Below are 21368 nucleotides of genomic sequence, written 5' to 3' on the forward strand. Positions count from 1 at the left end.
GCAAGGCACTTCACCTGCCTGGATTTCAGTTTCCTCGTCTGTAAAATGAGTACAGTAGCCATCCTCACAGCCTGCTACAGGGTCAGAGCCCAGTAAACGGGGACTGTTATTCATGTCACTTTATTCATAAGTGGATATTAAAATATTTTTACTACCAAAGTAGTTGCTACATCCATTCTAATTACAAAAATTATAATGACACACAAAGCTAATGAGCTCCCGGCACCCACTGCTGGTTTGGTGAGTAATTTCCAGGACTGTTTTTTGTCTCATCGAAAGAGATAGAGGAGGGGCTTAAAATTGTAAGCATCGCCATCCTGCGTTGCTGAGTCCTAACTTCATTCTTCCACGCAGCTCTTTGTCTCAGAGATGTCCCCATGCTTTATCTTTTATTTTTACTTATTTATTTTTCTTTCTTTCCTTCCTTCCTTTCTTATTTTCTTTTGTAGAGACAGGGTCTCACTCTGTGGCCCAGGCTGGAGTGCAGTGGTGCGATCATGGCTCACTGCAGCCTGGACCTCCTGGGCTCAAACCATCCTCCCCATTCAGCCTCCCAAGTATCTGGGACTACAGCGTAAGCCACCATGCCCCGCTGGTTTTGTTTGTTTGTTTGTTTGTTTGTTTGTTTTTTGAGACAGAGTCTTGCTTTGTCAACCAGGCTGGAGTGCAGTGGTACTACAGGTGTGCACCACTACACCTGGCTAATTTTTCTATTTTCGCTAGAGATGGGATTTCACCATATTGGCCAGGCTGGACTCGAACTCCTGGCCTCAAGTGATCTGCCTGCCTCAGCCTCCCAAAGTACTGGGATTACAGGTGAGTCACCGCGCCCGGCCCCAGCTGATTTTTTAAATAATCTTTTTTAGAGATGAGGTATTGTTATGTTGCCCATACTTGTCTCAAACTTCTGGTCTCCAGCAATCCTCCTGCCTTGGCTGGGATTCCAGGCATGGGCCACTCTGCCCAGCTGCTGTATCTTTTAGGGAATACGCTCCCTCCTGCCTTCTGTTTTGACCTTCACAGGTCTGTGACGTGAACTGGGCAGGCAGTATCCCCTTTTTGCGGATGGAAAAACTGAAGTTCCAAAAAGTAAATGACATCTGCCAAAGGTCACACAGGGAGGAAGAGGCTACATCCCAAATCTAGATCTTCCCATGCTGGATGGCTGAAGATGCGTTTTCCAGGATCCACTGCCCACTCAGAGACAGACTGTTCTGCATAGTTTCATTGTTTTCATTCATTCGTTCCTTCCTTCCTTCATTCATTCCACCTGGGCCAGAAGCCAGGCCTCCTGCTGTGATGAGTAAGGTTCCAGTAGTGGCCGTGGACAATTGGCATTCACGGAGGCAGATGAGAGGCCTTCAGCTGCTCCCCACATCATGCAGGTCTCGTTCCTGTGGGGAGAGCATTGGGACCAAAGGGGAGAAAGAATCTTCATTTCTCTCTCTCTTTTTTTCTTTTTTTTTTTTTTGAGACGGAGTCTTGCTCTGTCTCCCAGGCTGGAGTGCAGTGGCACGATCTCGGCTCATTGCAACTTCCACCTCCCAGGTTCAACGATTCTCCTGCCTCAGCCTCCCAAGTAGCTGGGATTACAGGCACGAGCCACTATGCCCTCCTAATTTTTGTATTTTTAGTAGAGACAGGGTTTCGCCATGATGGCCAGGCTAGTCTCGAACTCCTGACCTCAGGTCATCCGCCCGCCTCAGCCTCCCAAAGTGCTGGGATTACAGGCATGAGCCACTGTACCCGGCCGGGATCTTCATTTCTATGCTGCTTATAGTTTTAGAGACAAACATGATTTCTTTTGTTACTAAAAAGAAATAGAAAAAACAAAACCAGTGGGATCCCTAGAGAGAGGTACACTCAGGGTAAAGCCAGGTGAGAAACTGGGTGTGGGCTGTGCCCTGGCCTTGCTGAACGGCTTTTCTGGGCTGCGCAGGACACCTGGAATCTGAGACGCCGGCTCCTGGGCAGTCTCAGAACGTGAAAGGGAAAAAAAAGGAAGCATGGAACTGTCAGCAGTGCTCAGTCCCCATTAAGAGGGCCCCCAAAACCCGAAGGTCATTTCCTCCTGCACAGTGGATGTATTTATTTTACATATCTGGCCAAGCACAGGGGAAAAATCCCGGCTATGGAGCCAAGGGGCCGAGAAAGAAAGGGGAGAAAAGAAAACAGAAATGAAGTGGTGTTTTATGAGCAGCTTTAAATCCCCCTCCCACAATGAATCATGAGGGCTGCTAACGAGGACGACTCCGGAAAGTCTAGGGGTGGGAGTCAGGGGAAACACAGGGAAATCGGATCAACATGGATGAAAACACACGTGTGCTTATTCACACATACACACACGCACACACATGCACACACGCATACACACACGTATACACACATGCATGCACACACACACTCACACATATGCACACACAGAGCTGTTCTGATGAGAACAGAGGTGGGGAAGAGAACACATAACCTACAAGGTTAAAAACCCCAGCTGGGCCGGGTGCGGTGGCTCATGCCTGTGATCCCAGCACTTTGGGAGGCCGAGGTGGGAGGATCACCTGAGGTCAGGATTTCGAGACCTACTTGACCAACAAGTGTCTACTAAAAGTATTTAAAAATTAGCTGGGCGTGGTGGTAATCCCAGCTACTCAGGAAGCTGAGGCAAGAGAATTGCTTGAATTGAAGAGGCAGAGGTTGCAGTGAGCTGAGATTGCACCACTGCACACCAGCCTGGGTGACAGAGCGGGACTCCACCTCAAAAAAATAAAAATAAAAAAAAATAGCAACAACAACAACAGTAACAACCCCAGCTGTCCCAATAAGAGTCCTGTGTGCAGAACCTTCACAACCGGGGCTGGGGGCAGCAGGGAGACACTGCCACTGGCAGGCTCTCCGCTCCACTCCTGCGGGTGCCCCAGCGTCGTGGTCACCCCAGGGAGCACCTGGACCTCACTGCCTTGTCCCCCACCATCCCCTCACATGGGGCCTAGGAGTTAGGCCTGGTACAAGATGTGATCTCACTCACATACACGCTCACATGCACATGCACACACACTCATTTACACATACACCTCTTTAATGTCTTTTCCTCTGGGGGGCACATCTTGGCCAACCTCCGAAAGGTGGCCTCTGACTCCTGTGTTTTCCACAATCGCCAGCCCCTGCCCCATGGGTGGCAGCAGGAGGCGGTTTCTGGCACACGGGGTGACGTTGAGCGCCTGGGTCCGGCCGCCCCCCAAGCTCCTAGTGCAGGGCCTGGTTCAGAGCCTCCAGGAATGGACGGTTTTCTTTTCAGCATCACTGTGCTCATCGTAGGTAAGGACCTTGGGAGGGCCTGTGGGGAGGGTGGAGAGAAGAAAAGAAGGACAGAAGACGCAGGAGGAGGGTGGCCAGGGAGGGAGAGCCCAGGGCACGGTGTCCAGCTCAGCCAGCTCATCAGGGCCACGTCGAGGGACTGGGAGTGGGTCCACCGTAGGGATGAGGCAGGAGCTGGTGGGCAGCCTGTGCCCCTGGAGTCACTCCAGGTCACCGAGACTGGCAGTCGGGAAGGAAAACTGGATGTGGACCCCCTGGGCCCCATGAGGATGGGGTCAACGCACCCACCACTGAGCGTGGGGAAGGGAAATGTGGGTTTGGGCGCCAGGAGGAGACAGAGTTGGCCTGGAAAGATGCCTGGTGTCCACTCAGTCATGCAGGGAAGCTTTGCCCCCAGCTGTCAGCCCTCAGCACACCACTGACTACTCCGGGATTCAGTTTCTCGTAGTCTCTGAGAGACTGGGGCGGGGGCGTCCCATCTCCCATAGATTTAAGGCTCATTCGAATGCTACCGACTGTCTCTACCCACACAGCCCCTCTCGGCGGCTGCTTCTCCTCCCGGCGGCTGCCTCTCCTCCCAGCGCCTCTCCCTCAACACATGGCCATCAGCAACTCAGAAGTGGCCAAGAATTTCTACTAATTGCCTCTCCCTGCAAAACAAACAAACCAAAAGGAGTCACAGTTTAAGTGTCTTTTGGTCTGCCGCCTGATTTTCTTTAAGCCCAGCTTGATTTCTTCTAGGTCCAGGTGTACGAAAACGTCACCTTTTCTGACAGCGGAGACACAGCCATCGAGTTTTCATGCAGGCCACAGGGAGGAGCTCGTTCTGGAGGATAATACAGCGAAAAAGACTGGCGAGTGCAGCCTTGAAATGATTCAAAGCCGTACCTTGCCCCTCCTAAGCACCTCTCCAAACTGCGGTGCCTCTGTGGGGAATGTGGCAAAGCTAACAGCAGCTTCTGCCAGAAAGGAGTGCTCGTCTGAGAGCCTGCGGCGACCGTCTAGGACAACTGTCTGTTGTCTGAAGGAGGGGCCTGTGGGGATAGTGACAGGCCTAGTGGCCCCAGAATCTGCCCCTGGTCCACTCCCACCCGCTCCTTTAAGGAATGTGAACTGCAGGCTTCCAGAGCCCCAGATGTTGGCCACCAGCTTTACAGCTGCCACCAGCCTTCCCAGGACTAAACTGGTGGCCGCAGCCAGGGTAGGAGGAGCCAGCAGCATCCCCCCACCATTTTCTGGGGGAGTCCAGGGCAAGTCGCACTCTCTAGCCTATACAGGGTCGCTTGTCTGGCCGGGGTACCCAGGAGGGCCGGGTGCCCATGTGGGTCATGCCAACCTCACCTCCTTCCCTGCTGACCATACTCTGCGTATGGGAGGGGGAGTGATATTACAGAAGTTCTGGCACCTTCCTGATCTCCTTTTGCACTTCCAGGTGTCATGATTTCTGCTCTTGGGGACCTAAAGGTCAGCAATGTCACCTACAGTGTCCCAGAGAGGGCTGGGTTTCCATGTGCCTGAATTTCCACGTGCGCTGGCCGCCCAGTGGTTCTGAACAGGGTATGAGGCATATCTGGCTGCTGAGATCCCACCGCAGACCTAACAAACAGAATCCTCAATGCCCTGGGCCCGAAAAGGACTCCGGGACCCCCCCTAACAATAGGCATGTGAGACACCCTTCTTCCAACACAGCCCCAAGAGCCAACAGATCCAGGATGAAGCCTTAGGATGTGTACAGCCTTGAGCAAATGACTGAACTTCTCAGAGCCTGTGTGCTCATCCCTAAAGTAAAGATAACACTGGCACCTACTCCATAAAGTCACAAAGAAAACACCGGCTAACTCAGGCCGGGGCTTCCCACAGACTAAATGCCTGAAAAATGTCAGCTCTTATAGTGCTGTTGCTGTGTGGACAGAGAGAGTCCACTGTGAACCACCACCTTGCCTGCTTTCAGGCTGGAGTCTGTCTGCTCCGCCTTGTTGGGCAAGTCACCCCTTGCTGGTCAGGGTTGCCATATATGGGTGTATAACTTGTGCACTGCACAAAGTGCTAGCACCGGAATTGGGGCCAAAATCCAACGTGACTCCACTGCTGAGCCACGTATGTTGGCATAAGAGGAGCTCAGCAAGGAGCACGTTGTGTCGTCTGCCCAGGAGCACCTTGCAGGCAGTGACGGCTGCTGTGGAGCCCGGGCTGGGCTCGCCTCAGCCTCCGCCAGTCCCAGAACCAGGCTCAGTGTTTGCCAAGTTGTCTCCAGTCCCAACTCAGTCACCCAGAGAAGGTGGTGGCCAGCGTCTGGCTCCCAGTACCTCCCCGACAGGAAACTGTCCCAACCCCGCCCCATGCCTCCACCTGGTCCGCGCAGGCTGCAGATTCTTTGTGTCTCTGCCCGACGTTGCCACTGTCCCTGATGGGGTTTGCAGGCCCAGGCCCAGGTGGGAGAGGAAGAAGTTTCATATGGGTGGAAGAGAAGAGAATGGCATTCTACTAGAAGCTGGTTTGCAATTTGCATATGTAGAAATGTATATATAGGCCAGGTACAGTCTCTTACGCCTGTAATCCCAGCACTTTGGGAGGCCGAGGCAGGTGGATCACTTGAGATCAGGAGTTCATGACCAGCCTGGCCAACATGGCGAAACCCTGTATCTACTAAAAATACAAAAATTTGCTGGGCATGGTGGTGGGCACCTGTAATTCCAGCTACTTGGGAGGCTGAGGCAGGAGAATCACTTGAACCCAGGAGGCAGACGTTGCAGTAAACCAAGATCGCGCCACTGCACTCCAGCCTGGGTGACAAGAACGAATCTCTGTCTTAAAAAAAAAGGAAATACATATATATAAATATATTTTTTATTTTTACAATATAATTATATATAGAGAGAGTATGTGTGAGAGAAAGAGGACAACTTGAGAAGCTTGAAAATCTATTTATTATTATATGACATTAGGAAATAATTGGTGTTTTTTTTTAGATATTAGATTATGGGGCCGGGCTCAGTGGCTCATGCCTGTAATCCCAGCACTTTGGGAGGCTGAGGCAGGAGGATTGCTTGAGGCCAGGAGTTTGAGACCAGCCTGGTCAACATGACAAAACCCCTTCTCTACTAAAAATACAAAAAATTAGCCGGGTGTGGTGGCGTGCATCTTTGGTCCCATCTAGGGAGGCTGAGGCTCAAAAATCACTTGAACCCGGAAGGCAGAGGTTGCAGTAAGCCTAGATCATGCCACTGCACTCCAGCCTGGGTGTCAGAGTGAAACTAAAAAAATATTATGGGCCAGGCACATTGGTTCACCTCTGTAATCTCAGCACTTTGGGAGGCCGAGGCAGGAGGATTGCTTGAGCTCAGGAGTTCAAGACTAGCCTGGGCAACATGGTGAAACCTCATCTCTATAAATAAATACATAAATACGTGTGTGTGTGTGTGTATACGTGTGTGTGTGTGTGTGTGTATATGTGTATATATATATAAAATTAGCTGGGCAGCTGGCATTGTGGCATGTGCCTGAGGTCCCAGCAAGTTGGGAGGCTGAGGTGGGAGAATCACCTAATCCCAGGAAGTCAAGGCTGCAGTGAGCCAAGATTGCGCCACTTCACCCCAGCCTAGGTGACAAAATGTTGAATTAGGAGTGAAATGTCATAATGTTTACAGCTTACTTTGAAATGTTTCTGAATAGACGGGTAAAGCAAATACAGCAAGTGTCAGCAGCTATCACATCTGGTCGGTGGCTGCGTGGATATTTGTACGGAGATTTGTTAGATTCCTCTTGCACTTTTCTGTATGTTTGAAAATTTTCACAACGAAAATGTCTACATAATTTCAGATGAGAAATGGCCTCCAGGGTCACCTCAGTTCTCCTGTTCCCTCCCCAACCTGCACTTCTGTCTTTACCTCTGAGAGGAATGCCCCTGGGCAGACCCCTGCCTCCTTTGGGTATGGGGGCAGGGGTCCTCGCAGGGTGACACATTAGAGCCACTCAGAAGGGCGGGCCATTCACCGTCTCTGACTGTGCCTCCTGGAGCAGCTGACGATGCCCTGCTCATGTCCCCCTCATCTCCTCAACCTCGGGGATACTACTTTTGGAGTAAGAAACTCTATAGAAAGATGTTCCTTGCTTATTTTGTATAATTAAAAAAAGAGAGAGAAAAAGTAGACTAGTCCAACCGTGCATCAATGGGAAATTGGCAGCAAAATTTAACAGCTGTGTCTTAGTACATCCCAACATGCAAGTATGTTCATACTACTGTGAAGAAAATAGCAACTTGCAAACACTGTGTGTGATATGATGCTTTAAAAAGAAAACATAAGCCAGGTGTGGTGGCTTGTCCTTGTAATCCCAGCACTTTGGAAGACCAAGGTGGGAGGATCGCCTGAGCCTAGGAGGTGGAGGTTGCAGTGAGCCATGATCGCGCCACTGTGCTCCAACCTGGGCGACAGAGCAAGATCCTGACAAAAAAAAAAAAAAAAAGAAGAAGAAAAGAGAAAACACTATATGTATAATCATGGTGTATTTCTTTTATTTATTTATTTATTTTTCTTGAGTTGTTTATTTTTTTATTTTTTATTTTATTATACTTTAAGGTCTAGGGTACATGTGCACAACGTGCAGGTTTGTTACATATGCATACATGTGCCATGTTGGTGTGCTGCACCCATTAACTCATCATTTACATTAGGTATAGCTCCTAATGCTATCCCTCCCCCCTCCCCCCTCCCCACAATAGGACCCAGTGTGTGATGTTCCCCTTCCTGTGTCGAAGTGTTCTCATTCTTCAGTTCCCACCTATGAGTGAGAACATGCAGTGTTTGGTTTTCTGTTCTTGCGATAGTTTGCTGAGAATGATGGTTTCCAGCTGCATCCATGTCCCTACAAAGGACACGAACTCATCGTTTTTTATGGCTGCATAGTATTCCATGGTGTATATGTGCCACATTTTCTTAATCCAGTCTATCATTGATGGGCATTTGGGTTGATTCCAAGTCTTTGCTATTGTGAATAGTGCCGCAATAAACATACGTGTGCATGTGTCTTTATAGCAGTATGAAAAAAAGTTCATCATCACTGGCCATCAGAGAAATGCAAATCAAAACCACAATGAGATACCATCTCACACCAGTTAGAATGGCGATCCTCAAAAAGTCAGGAAACAACAGGTGCTGGAGAGGATGTGGAGAAATAGGAACACTTTTACACTGTTGGTGGGACTGTAAACTAGTTCAACCATTGTGGAAAACAGTGTGGCGATTCCTCAAGGATCTAGAACTAGAAATACCATTTGACCCAGCCATCCCATTACAGAGTATATACCCAAAGGATTATAAATCATGGTGTATTTCTAAAGAACGATATGGAAGGTGGCCTAGGGAAGGAACTGTTCACAGTGCTTTCTTCCGGAGAGTGAGATTAGGTGGGGCAGGAGAAACTTTCACTTTTCATGTCAAACATGACTGCATTTTTGGAATCTGTTTACAATTCTAATAACACACATCTCAGAGCATTTGTTACATTTCAGGCACTGTAATGATATCTAGTACTCATATAGCACCTACTATTTGCCAAGCACTATTCTAAGGGCTTCACACATATTAACTCATTGAATCTGCACACCCTTTAATCCACTTTATGATCATCTTTCCCAGGTTAAAAATAAATGATGGCTGGGCATGCTGGCTCACTCCTGTAATCCCAGTGCAGGAGTGGGAGGATCCTTTGGGAGGATCATTTGAGACCAGGAATTGGAGGCCACCCTGGGCAACATACTGAGATTCCGTATCTATAAAATATTTAAAAATTAGCCAGGTGTGGTAGCACTCACCTGTAGTCCCAGCTACTTGGGAGACTGAGGTGGGAGGATCACTTGAGCCCAGAAGGTCAAGGCTGCTGTGAGCCACGATGGGGCCCCTGGCCTCCAGCTTGGGCAGCAGAGCAAGACCTTGTCTCAAAAAAAAAAAAAAAAAAAAAAAAAAAAAAAAAAAAAAAAAAAAAAAAAAAAAGAAGGAAAGAAAGAAAAGGAAAGGAAAGGAAAGAAAAAAAAAAAAAGAAAACTGAGGCACAGAGTAGTTGAGTAACTTGCTCAAGGTCACACAGCCAGGGATTTAAACCTGGACAGTCCCTCTCTACTGATAGTGCCATTACAACTCTATTCTGTCACCTCAGAAGGTGTTTCATTGAATCCTCACAACAGCTTGTTTCATTGAATCCTCACAACAGCTCTCCCAGGGGGTCCTTGCCTCACTGAAGTACTCAAAGAGCAGCTGAGGAGGCTGACAAGACACAGTTCAGGTGCGAAGGCAGTTGAAGGCTGGCGTGAGGTTTGTCCTCCTCTCTTTTTAGGAGAAGGAGAGGACCCCAGAGAAATAAACATCTACACATGCATGAGGTCCTGCCAGCAGCAAAGCACTTTCTCTTCCACGGACGCCTCTCATGACACACAGTGTTAGACCTGGAAGTCAAGGGGCCCAGCTGCTCACTTAACATATGAGGAAACTGAAGGCCAGAAACAAGAAATGACCAAAGTCCAGATGAGGATGGGATGGCCACTCCCTACCTAAGGCCAGGGCCTTGCCGGGGAAAGGGGGTAAATGCAGGGCAGAACTGTCCCCCTCAAGGCTCCTGGTCTTACCTTCTGCAGGTGGCGAGGGCTGAGTCTTGAAGTCCTATCTGTCCCCACACATGCAGCAAAAGTGGCCCGTTTGGGGGCCCCTGTCCAGCACTCACTGCACCCCTCGCTGGGGCCTGGACAGAGGTGTCGCACTGCCCCGGAGCCACACCGTAGAATTCTGAGAATAAGAAGTGGTCCGGCACCCAGGAGGAGACACACCCAAATGTTCACAGTGACAGATCTGGGGTGTGAAATTGCGGGTGATTTTTATTTCCTTCTTTGTACTTTCCAAATTTATCAGTGGTGAACATGCATCACTATTATAATTAGAAAAAAAAAACAACAACAACAGACTGGACTTCTTTTTTCTTCAGAAGAAACCAAGGACATATCACAGGAAGTATTTCAGCCAGTAAGTGTCAAATGTGTGAACCAAGAAGGGGAAATGGGAGAGGCAGAGAGGTGGAAAAGCAGCGTTTGCTGGGTGCCTGCACTGTGGGAACTGTGGTGCTGGGAAGGCTGCATCGCCGCCTCTTCAATCCTCCCAGCTACCCTGGGAGGTTGCGGCTGTGATCTCTGTTCACCAATGGGGATACTGAGGCACAAGAAGAAAGCAGCTTGCCCAAGTTCACCCAGCCAGCACTAAAATTTGAACCAGACTGTCTTCCTACAAGGCCCCTGTCCTTTCCACCTCCCCATGCTGCCTTTCCGAGAGGGGGTAGAAAACGGAATTTCAAAACCAGTTTGGGCCAGGTGCGGTGGCTCACACCTATAATCCCAGCACTCTGGGAGGCCGAGGTGGGAGGATCACTTGAGGTCAGGAGTTCGAGACCAGCCTGGCCAACATGGCGAAACCCCATCTCTACTGAAAATACAAAAATTAGCCAGGCGTGGTGGCGGGTGCCTGTAATCCCAGCTACTCGGGAGGCTGAGGCAGGAGAATTGCTTGAACATGGGAGGCAGAGGTTGCAGTGAGCTGAGATCGCGCCACTGCACTCCAGCCTGGGCAACAGAGCAAGACTCCGTCTCAGAAAACAAACAAACAAAGGAAAAACAGTTTGGTTTAAAACTATCCAGCAGAGGACCTGTTATCCAGGGCCTCCCAGCAAAGCGTCTCCAGTCTTCACTGTGGAAGGTCTCCTCCAGGCAGCACCGTATTGAAGCCCAGAACAGTGCCTGCTGCTTATTATTTGCCATTATCTTGATTACAGAGGGTCATTTTCATGTTCTGGCACCCTGCTCTGTCTGGCGGCATGAAGGTCTAATGTAGATGGAGCTGAAGTGGACTCGGTCTACCGTCGACTTGCTAGTAGCACTGAAAATTGTACAATCCAAAGAAATAGCCACACACGGGTTGACATCTTTTGACTCAGGAGTTCCATTCCCAGGGACAGATTTCTAAGAACTACATCAGAAATAAGAAGCTGTGCACACAAGGATGTTCACATCATTATTAACTACAGAATTTACTCATTTAATACAAAATCAACTCATTAAATTTGCAAAAAATTTATAATACAACACTGTGAGGGGAGATGCTATAAAACATGATCTTTTACAATAGATAGTGGTCACCAGCCTCTAAAGGCCCCCCGAAATCCTTGCCTCCTGGTAATCACATCCTTGTGAAGTCCCCTGTCACACTGAATAGGGCTGTCATGGTGATCAACAGGATGTGATGGAAGCAACCATGAGTGACTTCCAACGACAGCTCATGAAAGATGTTGCAGCTTCTGCCTTGGTCTCTTGATCATTCACTCCGGGGAAAGCCAGAGTCATGTCAAATCATGAAGAACCTCAAGCCACACTGTGGAGAGTCCCCTGCAGAGAGGAAGGAAGGCCTCCTGCCAACCGCCATGTGAATGATGAAGTTGGAAACGGAGACCCTCAAGCAACAGTCAAGCCCCAGTCAGATGTCTGCAGCCCTGAAGGACATCTTAGCTGCAACCACATGAGAGGCCCTGAGCCAGAACCGCCCAGCTAAGCTTCTGTCGAAATTCCTAATGCATAGAAACTATGCAAGATACATGTTATTATTTTAAGTCACTAGGTTTTGGGGTAGTTTGTTCCACAGCCATAGATACAATAGATAGATGGGTCATACAATGGGGTCCCATAAGGCAAAGAGAGTGAATGAACTATTGCTATGCACGTCAATGTTGATGAATTTTATAAACCTAATGTTGAATAAAAGCAGCAGATACCAAAGAGAACATATGTCTTGGTTCATTTTCTGTTGCTGTAACAGAATACCACAGATTAGGTAATTATAAAAAGAAATGTGCTGGGCATGGTGGCTCACACCTATAATCCCAGAACTTTGGGAGGCTAAGATGGGTGGATTGCTTGAGTTCAGGAGTTTGAGACCAGCCTGGGCAACATGGTGAAACCCCATCTCTACCAAAAATTTTAAAATTAGCCAGGTGTGACAGTGCATGCCTATAGCCCCAGCTACTTGGAAGGCTGAGTTGGGAGAATGGTTTGAGCCCAGGAGGCAGAGGTTGCAGTGAGCTGAGATTGCACCACTGCACACACTCCAGCCTGGGTGACAGAACCAGACTCTGTCTCAAAGAAAAAAAAAAAAAACGAAAGAAAGAAAAAGAAAAAAAAATGTATATATTACAGTTAGGAAAGCCCAAGGCTGAGGAGTTACATCTGGTGAAGACCTTCTTGCTACGTTATAACATGGCAGAGGGCATCACATGGAGTGAGGGCAAGAGCATGGCAGTTCAGGTCTCTCTTCCACTTCTTATGGGCCACCAGTCCCAACCATGGGGGGCCTACCCTGATGACCTTATCTAATCCTAATTACCTCCCAAAGCCCCTTCCTCCCCTTAAATGCCATCAACATATTAATTTGGGGATTGTTTCCAATGCAGGAAATTCAAACCACAGCAACATACTTTATGATTTTATTAATCAAAGGTCAAAAACAGTCCAAATTAATCTATGCTGTTAGAAATCAGGGTAGTTGTTACCTTTGCAAGGAGGAGGTTGGCAACTAGGACAGGTAAGGAGAGGACCTCCAGGTGCCAGTAAAGTCCTCTTTCTTGATCTGGGGACTGGTTACATGTGTGTGCTTAGTTTTCAAAAATTCAGACTAAGGCTGGGCGCAGAGGCTCACGGCTGTAATCCCAGGACTTTGGACAGCCAAGGTGGGAGGATCACCTAAAGCCAGGAGTTTGAGACCAGCCTGGCCAACATGGTGAAACCCCATCTCTACTAAAAATACAAAAATTAGCCAGGCGCGGTGGCAGGCACCTGTAATCCCAGCTACTTGGGAGGCTGAGGCAGAAGAATTGCTTGAACCCAGGAGGCAGAGGTTGAGGTGAGCTGAGATTGTGCCACTACACTTCAGCCTAGGTGACAGAGTGCGACTCTGTCTCAAAAAAAAAAATTCTAACAGAGCTGTACATTTAGGATTTGTGCACTAGTCTGTGTATGCTGTGTGCAAACAGACTATTGAGTATCTTAAAAAAATGTTTTAAATATTTAAATATTGTGCATTTCAATAAAAATGTTCTTAAATTATCATTTTATGCTCACTGTATAAAATCTAGACACACATGATCAGGCCTTGGTCAGTGAAACCCACAAAACCATAGAGAGTCCGTGCAATGATTTGCGGCCCCATGCAATGCACACGCACACGGAAGGCAGGTCAGAAACAAATGGAATGTTTGTGTTGGGAGGCAAGGATTCTGGGTAGCTTTTAAATATTTAAGTATTTCATTGAAGAATGTAATCTTTTCAAAGAGAATGAAAAAAGGGCCTAGAGGTATCCTACATTTCCACATAGTGTCTAACCAAAAAGTAACATACAGTCCTCGAAGGAAAAAGCTTTTTATTCACCAAAAAATTGGCCACCCAGAATAACTCCTTCCCAGAGATTTTAGAAATTGTTCAAGTGTGGTTTCTCTAGCAGAATCAGTTATTGAAACTACCGTTTTCCTTAAGGCAGAAAAGTGGAGGTCTATTCGCCACGCTCGCGGTTCAGCCAGGCTTGCGGGGAAGCTATGCCAAGCGGGGAGAGAAGGTGTCGGCGACATGCTGGGCAAACAAGCTGCAAGTATCAATTTGCTGCAAAGAAAGAAGGAAATGTGTGGGCCTGGAGGATCCTTCCTGGTGCTGATAGAATAGAATCAAAGCAGAAACACCACGCTCTAATCCCCACACAGGCCAGGCGTGGTGGCTCCTCCCTGTAATTCCAGCACTTTGGGAGGAGAATCACTTGAGCCCAGGAGTTCAAGATCAGCCTAGTCAACATAGCAAGACCCAGTCTCTATTAAAAAACAAAAAAAAAAATCCCCAAACAGCTGCAGACTCAAGAAATATGGGAGAATTCTTCAGTTTCATTGAGCAGTGAACTCTGGATTTCCCATAATAGCTATTCAGAAGAAGTCCCATGTAGTTCTCGCGAGAAATAAAACATTCCAATATTCACATATCATTGTGAAGATGTAGAATCCGTGTTTAGCAGCCCCTCCCATATGTCATCATCTTGCTCGAAAATCTTCAGTGGCTCCCCTGACTTGTGACCGCACAGCACAGTCTTGCTTTTTGTTTGTTTGTTTTTTTTGAGATGGAGTCTCGCTCTGTTGCCCAGGCTGGAGTGCAGTGGTGCCATCTTGGCTCACTGCAACCTCTGCCTCCTGCTTTCAAGCAATTCTCCTGCCTCAGCCTCCCGAGTAGCTGGGACTACAGGCGTGCGCCACCATGCTTGGCTAATTTTTGCATATTTAGTAGAGATGAGGTTTCAGTGTTTTGGCCAGGATGGTCTCGAACTCCTGACCTCATGATCTGCCTGCTTTGGCCTCCCACAGTGCTGAGATTACAGGTGTGAGCCACCGCGCCCAGCCAGCACAGTCTTAAAAGGTGTCTCTGACTGGGCTCGAAAGCGCAGGTTCAACTCACCATGCACCCGAGACAGTGTCTCCATCAGCTTCCAGGCCAAGCCCCTATTGTACCCTTCACCTGGGAACTCCCTTCACCAACTGGTCTTTCGGGTGAAGGGCTTTCTAAGCCTCAAAGCCGTGGAAGAAACCACAAGGGAAATGTTTGACAGATCTGTGTCACATAAAAATAAAAAATTTCAGTATGATTAAAAAATACAAGCAAAATTAAAACACAAACAATCGGGAAAAAGCTTGGAGAAATGCCACAAACAGATGGTTAGAATCCTTAATTTATAAAGAGCTTACATAAATGGATTTAAAAAGACAAAAATGTCCATGAATAAAAGGGTAAAGGCCATAAACAATAAAATGCAAATACAAATGGCCAATAAATGTTAGCAGGGGGCAGTGTCGGGGAGAATGTTTAATCTCTCTAGGGGCCAAAACAATGCAAAATAGCAATGAAATAACATTAAGTCAGCAAAGATACTGCTCTCTGTTAGCTGAAGTGTAAGAAGATGGCATTTGCACAGGCACTGGGGGTGTGTAAACTAATGAAGAATTTCTGCAAGCCACTTGATGAGATTCATCAAAAGCCTGAACATGTTCCTACCTTTCAACCATTTTTTTTTTTTAAACATTTCCTTAGAAACTCTGGCAAATACTTTGGTGATATTTATCATTCTCCTTAAAAATGTTCATATTTCTTTTGGTTCATATTTCCAATTATTTCCTCTGAAACTTAGTAGTTGAAGTACAGTCAAAGCGGTATGTACAGAGATGTCCACTGCAACATAAATGTGTGGTGATTGAAAGCCGGAAACAACCTCGACGTCCTACAGTCAGGAATGAGTGAGATGATTAACGATGGTTCCTTGTGATTGAAAACATCAGGCAAATAGCCTTAAAATAATCAAGAGAGACCGGGTGTGGTGGCTTACACCTGTAATCCCAGCATTTTGGGAGGCCAAGGTGGGCAGATCATTTGAGCTCAGGGGTTTGAGGCCAGCCTGGGCAACACAGAGAAACCTTGTTTCTACAAAAAAATACAAACATTATCTGGGCATGGTGGTGCATGCTTGTAGTCCCACCTACTCGGGAGGGTGAAGGGGAAGGATTGATGGAGCCCAGGAGGTTGAGGCTGCAGTGAGCCAAGATTTCACTACTGCACTCCAGCCTGGGCAATAGAGCAAGACCCTGTCTCAAAAAAAAAAAAAAAAAAAAATCAAGAGTTCCAGATGATGTGGGAAAATGCTTATGGTACAACAGATTTGTAATAGAAATTAAGCTCTAAAATCCTTAAAGGCAAAAAAAAATCCTCACCAAATGCGCTGGAAAACACACTATAAATAGTCATCTCTGGGTGGTAAATTTGGGGGAAATTTGTGTATATGTTTCTTTACTCTTTTCTGTACTTTCCAAAACTTGTACAATGAGCAGAATTGCCTTGATAATCACTTAAAAAATTCAAAACCTGTACAAAAAAAAAAATCCTCCCTGATATCCTTTTGGTTTTCCTACTGAAAAGTTCCCTTTATGAATCTTCATAAAGTAGGTTCAATAAATTTTTGTGAATGGATGAATAAATAGCACTTTTAGTCTCTTGAGAATCGTTTCTCACCTTCTGCTTTTATGGCCCAGTTATTTGTGTTCATGTCTTTTCTCCCTTGTGATCCTGGAAGCCTCTTAAAGGCAGAAATCACGTGTCTTCATTAATTCACATCCAGCCAGGGCCTTGCACCCGGGAGGCATTCAACAGTATTATTTTTTAATGAATAGAGAATGCCATATATTTAAGTGCGTGTGTTTTAACATTAGATAAATATATTTTTAAACATGAGATCAAGATTCTGGTTGCCAAGGATTATTTAAGCCCATTCCTTAGGAAGTCAGGGAACTCCCTGAAAGCCAACAAGAGGGGATAATAGGAAGTCAGGGAACTCCCTGAAAGCCAACAAGAGGGGATAAAGATGTCATTCTAGTAGCAACTCTGTCCCAGCCTAGTTGCCATCATATGTTTACGCTAAACACACAGTCTGATCCAAGGAGTCCCCATTCTGCAACCAACAGAGCCTTGGGTGAGTCACTCATCCTTAGCTCTTTCTTCAGTGAGACGAGAGTCCTGGAATATTTCCAGCTTGATGTCATCATGGTTTCTAAAAAGCATCTGATAATGCAAGCTGGCTTAGAATTTCAAGTTGAAAGGTAACTTTAGAACACTGCAGATTGAACAAACAACAAATCTCTATTGATAATCAAATCAATACTGTGCACCAGTGATCTGGGCTTCACTTTATGTACATTTTTTACATTTATTTACATTTTCTGACCAAAAATAAATAAATACTAAGAGGCAAACTCATGACGCTGGCATAAACCATAGAATTCTTGGAGGATTGGTAAAGATTAGCAGCAAGACCACAGTAAATTATTTAAGAGATGAGATTAAATCTTTTTTCTTTTTCTTTGGAGACAGAGTCTCACTCTGTGGTCCAGGCTGCAGCACAGTGAACCTAGCTCACTCTAGCCTTGACCTCTTGAGCTCAAGCGATCCTCCCACTTTAGCCTCCCAAGCAGCTGAGACTACAGGCGTGAGCCTCCGTGCCCGGGCTTTAAATCATTTTTTAAAAGCATGTCTATGAAGGAAGGGAATGGAGAAGGCCCAGGGCTTTTCTCCTCTTGCCCCTTCCTGGATTGGGAAACCTCCATTCAGTCACGTGAGAGAGAGTCTGCTGGCTTACAGTGACCTCTGCAGACTGCAGGGAGTTGCCTGAACATCTCTGAGACAAGGATGGGGAGAGGCCCCTTTTGCCCTCCCTGACCCCTCAAAGTCCCCCCTGCCAAGCAGGACCCTTTTACCCAGAAATGTGGTGCCAATGCACTTGGTGCATGGTATTGGAACCATTTGTTTCTGCTTGCATTGCCCTCATTAGGCTCCTAAACTTCCTGCTGGAAAAGGCCACTTGGGGTGACACGTGCCTGTAGTGCCAGCTACTCAGGAGGCTGAGGCAGGAGGATTGTTTGACACTGTTTCTAAAAAAATTAAAAAGAGAGAGAGAAGGAGGAGGAGGAGGAGGTGGAGAGGAGGAGGAGGCAGAGAAGAGGAGGCTGAGAAGAGGAGGAGGAGGAGGAGGAGGAGGAAGAGTACACTTGGGGAGCTGAGGAGATCTGGGCAGTTCTACACCTGGGCTAAGAAATCAGCTTCCCTGAAGGTCACAGTGAGCCAAGATTGCACCACTGCAGTCCAGTCTGCGCAATGGGAGTGAAAGTCTGAAAAGAAAATAAAAAATAAAAGAGAAAAGAAAGAGAGAGAGAGAGAGTGAGAGAGAGGAGGGAGGGAGGGGAGAAGAGGAGAGAGGGAGACAGGGAGAGAGGGAGAGAGGGAGACAGGGAGAGAGGGAAAGGGAGAGGGAGAGAGAGGGAGAGGGAGAGGAGGAAATCAGCCTCCCCGAGTCTCCACTACACCCTGCACAGGGCAGGTGACAGCAACCAACCCAGTGCGATGTTAAGCTCTGGAGCCAGATGACCTCTATCGGTTCCCGGTGTGACCTTGAGCAAATTATTTAACCTCTCTAGATTTAAGTTTCTTTATATAAAACAATAGGGACAAGAATAGTCCCTCCTCTAATAGACTGTTGAGAATATGAAAAGACTTGAAACATTTTAAAAACTTTAGCACAATAACTGGTACATCGAGTTTAATGAGAATTTTTATCTGACTGAGGAAATTAGAGAAAGGAAGCACAGGAAGAAACTGAGGTTTACCTATTTCTTATTTTATAAGAAATTGGATCAGAAATGTGTCACTGGCTTCCCCAAAGGATGTCCCGAGGCCGTCCCTCCCCATGGATGGGTGCCGCTTCTGGCAGAGAAGTGAGGCCCTTCCGAGTCAGCAGAGCGGGGACCGCCCCACCTGGAACCGTGGCCCCTTTTCCTAGTGCCCAGGCGGCCCCCTCCCGCAGTCGGCGCTCCGGCCTGTGCCGGGTGTCCAGGAGGGCTCGCTCGGGCTCCCGCGCGCGCTCTCAGAAGCGGAGAACCGGCGCCGGGCGCGGCGGCGGGGGCGCTCTCGAGTCCCCAGGCAGTGATCGGGGCCCCCGGGAGAAGGACGCGGCTCGGGGCCAACCGCAGCTGAGCCCTCGCCCTGCCGCGACCCAACCGCCGCCCAGCCTTGTGGTTCCACGGGCGAGGCGCTTCCTCTAGCTGCCGGTGGCGGGCCGAGAACCAGGGGCATGCAGAAGTGCCAGCGCCGAGGCCCACGCACGACCTGACCTCGCGTGGACTTTGGCTGGCTCCGTCACACCCATACCGCTGGCACCTCCCACCCCACCCCACCGAGGGTGCGAGCGGGTCCCTGCCCTGCCCCGCCGGGGGAGGCGCGGAGGTGTCGGTACGCGGAGGTGTTGGTTCGCAGCGGCGCCGGGGAGCGTCCGTTCGACACCGGAAGGAGGGAAGGAGGCCGGAGGCGCCTTCGCAGCGCGCAGCAGCCCTGACAGATCTGATAAAGAGGAAGGAAGCCGACAACGCTGCAGATCGGGTCTGGCAGCTCCCCAAACTGACGAGGTCCTGCAGCTGTCCCAGCCCTGCTTGCAGAAGTGGCGCCGAAAGGAGGGGAACCGCGGCCCCTGCTGGCCACTTCGGCAGGAAGGCCAGCTTTAGGGAAAAGGCCAGCTGATGCCTCTTGCAGCAGGAGGTGGGGGATGCAGGGCTCCTCTGGGCCAGGGACCTCTACCTCCTGCTTAGTGCGAGAGACCTGCCCCACAGGACAACCCAAATGTACTCTTGGCCGGGCGCGGTAGCTCACGACTGCAATCCCAACACTTTCGGAGGGTGAGACAGGAGGATTGCTTCAGGCCAGGGGCTTGACACCAGCCTGGGGAACAGAGCCAGAATCCCGTCTTTTTTTTTTTTTTTTTTCTTTTCTTTTCTTTTTAAAGAATCTGTATATTCCAGCTGGACCTCTGCTTACCTGGCAACCAATTACCTTAGTTGTCGGGGGCCAGGGAGCCAAGTCCACTCTTTTGAGGAAAGCAGACACACTTTTAAAGACTGCTGAGCACTATCTGCGTATTGCTATATTGCCTAACTTTGACTGTCATTTACTAGCTGTGGGATTTTGAGCAAGTTTCTTATTTAGAGATAGGATCTTGCTTTGTTGCCCAGGCTGGAGTGCAATGGCACGATCGTAGTCCACTGCAACCTCGAACTCCTGGGCTCAAGCGATCCTCCTGCCCCAGCCTCCCATGTAGCTCGGACTAGAGGCTCTCACCACCATACTCCGTTTTTTGTTTTTGTTTTTGTTTTGTTTTTGTACAGACAAGGTCCTGCTATGTTTCCCAGGCTCTTGAGCAAGTTTCTTAACCTCCACATACCTCAGCTCATCCATGAAATGGGAATAATAGTCTCTATCTCATAGGATTGTTAAAGAGACTAATACATGTAAGGTGTTTAGAATAGTTCCTGGTATATAATAAGTATGTGTGTTCAATTTAAAAATTTAGATTTTCACGCAGGATGTGGTGGCTCACGCCTGTAATCCCAGCACTGTGGGAGGCCAAGGCAGGTGGATCACTTGAGGTCAGGAGTCAGAGACCAACCTGGCCAACAGGTTACAATTTTTGTATTTGTAAAAATACAAAAATTAGACGGGCATGGTGGCAGGCGCCTGTAATCCCAGCTACTAGGGAGGCTGAGGCCGGAAAATCACTTGGACCTGGGAGGCGGAGGCTGCAGTGAGCCAAGATCATGCCATTGCACCCCAGCCTGGGCAGCAGAGTGAGACTCTGTCCAAAAAAAAAAAAATCAGCGTGGGTTGTAGGCTACTGTAAGTAGTTCCTTATTCTAGGGATTTTCTTGGTATCTTTCAACTATTGATTTCTAGTTTAATTCCACTGTGGTCAGAAAATGTATTTTGTATTTCATTCCTTTGAAATTTGTTGAGGCTTGTTTTATGGGTCGGCATATGGTCTATTTCACTAAAAGTTCCACATATACCTGAAAAGAATGTACATTCTGCAGTTGTTGGATATAGGGTTCCATATGCATCCATTAGGTCAAGTGGTTGTGTTATTCTCTGTTCTGCTATTCCTATGTGTGTACATGTGTATGTGCACACGCACGTGTTTTCCTCCTTGTTCTATCAGTTACTGAGAATTATGTTAAGAATCTCCAATTATGAGGAGGAATTTGTCCTCATAATTGGAGACTATTTCTCTTTTAGCTTAGTCAATTTTTATTTTATTTAAAGGTGTTATTAGACACAGAGAAATTTAGGACTGTTACATTTTCATAGTGAATAAATTGTTCATGATTATCAATGTCCTCTATTGTAAAACATCCTTCTTCATTTCCAGTAACACTTCTTGCCTCAAAACCTACTTTGTATGATAGTCACATCTTTTCATTAACTGTGTCAATGAATTAACTATTCCATTCTTTAATTTCACCCTTCTGAGCCCCCATATATTTATCTCTTGTAAATAGCATATATTGGGGTTTTTAAATCCAGTTTGACACTTAACATTGTTCAGTCCATTTACATTTCATAAATTTACTAAGTGTTGGAT

General features: G+C 47.6%; 1 long non-coding RNA gene across 1 annotated transcript; it reads right to left on the bottom strand.

The window, feature by feature from the left end:
• Positions 1–402: 402 nt before the first annotated feature.
• On the bottom strand, positions 403–10090 carry LOC144335194 (uncharacterized). The gene is made up of 2 exons (XR_013405785.1): positions 9932–10090; positions 403–1394 (listed from the first exon to the last, which is right to left on the bottom strand). It is a non-coding gene; the product is annotated as an uncharacterized LOC144335194 (long non-coding RNA).
• Between the last annotated feature and the right edge of the window lie 11278 nt (positions 10091–21368).

The sequence above is a fragment of the Macaca mulatta genome, chromosome 1, assembly GCF_049350105.2.
Source record: "Macaca mulatta isolate MMU2019108-1 chromosome 1, T2T-MMU8v2.0, whole genome shotgun sequence".
Classification (NCBI taxonomy): Eukaryota; Metazoa; Chordata; class Mammalia; order Primates; family Cercopithecidae; genus Macaca; species Macaca mulatta.